The sequence below is a fragment of the Condylura cristata genome, unplaced genomic scaffold (genome assembly GCF_000260355.1).
Source record: "Condylura cristata isolate star-nosed mole 26May11 unplaced genomic scaffold, ConCri1.0 scaffold00001, whole genome shotgun sequence".
NCBI classification, from domain to species: Eukaryota; Metazoa; Chordata; class Mammalia; order Eulipotyphla; family Talpidae; genus Condylura; species Condylura cristata.
In genome coordinates this window covers 80,766,016-80,769,524 of record NW_004567102.1, presented here as the reverse complement: position 1 = coordinate 80,769,524, position 3,509 = coordinate 80,766,016, and the positions used below count along the sequence as shown (strand labels likewise).

The 3,509-nt window shown below is 44.7% G+C and overlaps 1 protein-coding gene across 1 annotated transcript in view; it reads right to left on the bottom strand.

Annotated features, from left to right (window-relative positions):
• Window positions 1-3,509, bottom strand: part of PLEKHG1 (pleckstrin homology domain containing, family G (with RhoGef domain) member 1) — a 200,463-nt gene that overhangs the window by 140,280 nt on the left and 56,674 nt on the right. The window contains exon 2 of the mRNA XM_004673933.2: window positions 2,777-2,835. The gene's annotated coding sequence lies outside the window, so the exon portion shown is untranslated. The remainder of the gene's footprint in view (window positions 1-2,776; window positions 2,836-3,509) is intronic.

Below are 3,509 nucleotides of genomic sequence, written 5' to 3'. Positions count from 1 at the left end.
AACCACACCAAACAGACCTGTACTTCTCTGATTTTTCAAAAGTTTTTGCAAATCAGGACCACCTAACCAAGCACTGCTACAAAGCTTGGTTGATTCCCTTCACTTACACCTCGAGACTTCAATAGCTGGAGAGAGGGACCTGCCTCTCTAGAACATTCTTGTTTTTCTAGCTTCATCTGAATGAGTGGTGACCACAACACATACCGTCCTGCTATCCTGGAGAATATCGTATAATGTTAATAATCTGGTTGATTGATAGAGTGACAGATCTGTAACTGTCTGGTAGATTCACTTTTTAGACTGGTGGGTTATATATGTTTGTATATTTGCCCAGACACACGCTAGTCCGAGAGCTGGAAGTAAAGGTTCATGCACATGCTCCCCAAACACATCAGAACACTCCAAAGGTTTACCTTTCCTGAGGAGGAAACCTCGCAGCTTCTCCTATGAGTGACGTTTGCTAGGTATCTGCAGTGAGCAGAGACCCTGACTCCCAGGGAGTTTATGCTTAAATGGTCACCTATTTCGAAGAGGAAGTTAGTCGGACATGCAGCACACTGAAGCCCAGAGTGACCCTCAGAGACACTGTGCACTATTTGTGTCTTCCTATGCCTACAGACCAACGTTTTCTCCAAACCAGAACACTGCTTCAGAAACAGAATCAGATCGGTCGTGGTAATCCAAAGTGCTCTATTGTCAGTCACAGAGATCCGCAGCTATGGAAGAACGAAAATTCTGGAGCAATGGGACAGACCCTACCTATACTGTCAGCAAATTAACAAGGATGCAAAATAAAGGTACTTCATGAAGTCATAATAAGCATAAGCAAAAACTCCAAGTTTTGCTTTCCAGTGTGAATCGTCAAGAATCAACACAGGTGTGGGCGATCTTCAGTTCCCTGCTAAAAGCCCAGTTCTGTCCTCAGCCCCATCACTGTGCCCTTCTTCCAGATGCTGCAGGCTGTGCAACGCAAGGGTGGGTGTCACCTCACATCCCCATGTCATGCCGCAACGCCATGTTAAATGAGGGATAGGAAGTGGGTGCAGGTAGTTAACCAGGATGGGGGATGCCAAGTCCAGTTATCAATCTGAATAAGAAGCTATAGGTCAGAGTCACAGTGTCCCCCCCAATCAATAAAAATGGAACGTTCAGAACACCGACACAATAACGTCCATGCTAAAGTAATGGACCGAAGCTCGTTTTGGGAACGCGGAGCAGGGGCCCCAGGGGGCTCCGTGGGGCTCAGTCACCTAGGAGACCTCGCAGCCCGCCAGTCAGCAGGAGCAAAATTGACCCAGGAAGGACCCGCCAGCCTGCTGTGGGGCCTGCGGGGCCCTTGACCCGACCTATGTGTAAAGGACCCAAACCTGCATTTACGGCTGCATGACTATAAAGAGAAACGTAACCCAGGCTGGGTTCATTCTTATATTTTCGTCATCATATTCATTTTATTTCTGTTTTTAAAAGAAATTATAATTAAAACACTATCCCTGGCTCTGGGCCCTGGGCGGAGTGGGTCAGCGCTAGGCGGCGAGCTCCTGACCTGTGAGCTGCTCAGCCTTGGCGACTGAGGGAGGCCGAACTGCTGGGAATTCCTTGCCGGCAACCAAGGTCTGCAGCGAGGATACCATTGCTTTACCGGCTAATGAAACATTGAACTCCGATCCAAGCAAAGGCATCTTTGCTCCGATTAAAATACCATTAGTCTTTGTAATCGTGTCAAGAACTTCAAGAATAATGCAGTGTATCAAATATTTATGAATCCAATAAAACACGATTGTTGTTGCTCGTTCAAGGCAACAAACCTCTAACCCAATGTTGCACTTAGGCTTTTCGTTTTACTATCTGGTTAAAAAGAAAAGGCCTTGTGTGAAATCAAAACTCTAAACTTAGGGCTAAAAACGGCTCCCACCAGGCCCAGTGTCTGCATCTCTTTCCACCTTTCTCCTGTACATTTGCTGCACCATGGACCAACATTCGCTCAACTCCCAGCTCTTGAACAAATAGCTCATAATGCGGTCAGAGCACGATGAATTAAGCACTCAGGAAAGAAAGCCAGGGAAATAATTGCTTGGCTCTGAAAAAAAGCCTCTCTCTTCCCTTCCTCCGCTTTTTATCACGCATTGTGGCTTTTCGAGACCTACCACTGCAAAACTAGACTGAGACTTTAAATCTTGAAGAAGTAACAGTTTAAAAGGACGGAAGAACGTTCCTGGCCAATGAAAATTTCCATCGTGTACTTAAAAGACAAAGTAATGGCCAGAGCGCGCGCCAGCAGTGACCGCCGACTGCGTCCTGCAGGGCTTTTATCCTCCACATGTGAGTTAAGCGTGGTCACCCTCAGCATTTTGTCCTTGGATTACCGTGCTGGTTATTCTCTCTTATCAGACGTTCCAAAGCAAGAAAACTTTTTTTTTATTATTACAAAAGTTTATTTTTACATCATTTTATACATTTTTTTTCCATCTCGATTGTAATCCCCGCGGGTTTCCCATCACCAAATCACCCGTGTGCCATCACCATAATCCCATGCACTTCCCTCCCCCACCCCCGTTTTTGATCCCATTCCCCACTCCACCCCTTCAAAATGTCTCTGGTATATGGTTGTTCATTATTTTTGTTATTTTCTCGCCTGGTCCATTATACTTCTGCTAACCAAAGCAAGACAACTTTTGCTGACAGAGAATAATTGTTAAAGAATAGCTTAAAGACCGAGGTTATGAACATACTCATCTTGCAACGTGTTTCATACTTTGAAAAAAAGAAAGCAACTCACTTTTGCACCGGAAGCCTCTCCAATAGCTTCCCTCTCAGACGCCTGGCATCCGTCTTCACCTGTAGTAGAAACAGAAAAATAAATTGTGTTTCACTTAAATATTACTTGTTAGAGTTATTTTAGTGGAATATGATGAGCGATCAGGGGAATTTTAAGTGACAAAAGGAAGATCAGATACAAAAAGTGCGGAGATTTCCCAGGAAAATGCTCCATCTCTGCTACTGCTCTGTGACAGACCTACAACAATGCGAATAAAAAATAAAAAACACAAACACTTACAGGCTGTGGTGTTAGAAAGTCATTGAGGCCTAATCCTTGACTTTCCCTTCCCCTTGAAACTTAGAGGCGACTTGGACTTTCAATAGCACAAGGACCTTTGTTCAGAGACTTGCTAGGAAGAATTTCCCCACCTCAGAGGAGAGAAGGTGCTGAGAGCAAGCCAGGGACAATACACGGCTTTCCCCAGACCAAAAGGCCACAGCATGGTGTCTCACACATAAGCCCTCACACATAAAGATATGTTTTTAATATAATTTATTTTTACATATTTTTGTGCATTTTTCCATCTCAGTTGCAATCCTCTTGGGTTTCCCATCACCAGATCACCTGTGTGCCATCACCATAGTCCAGTGCATTTCCCTCCCCACACTGGTTTTGATCCCATTTCCCACTCTACCCCATAAAATGTCTCTGGGATATAGCTGTTCATTATTATTATTATTTTCTCGCCTGG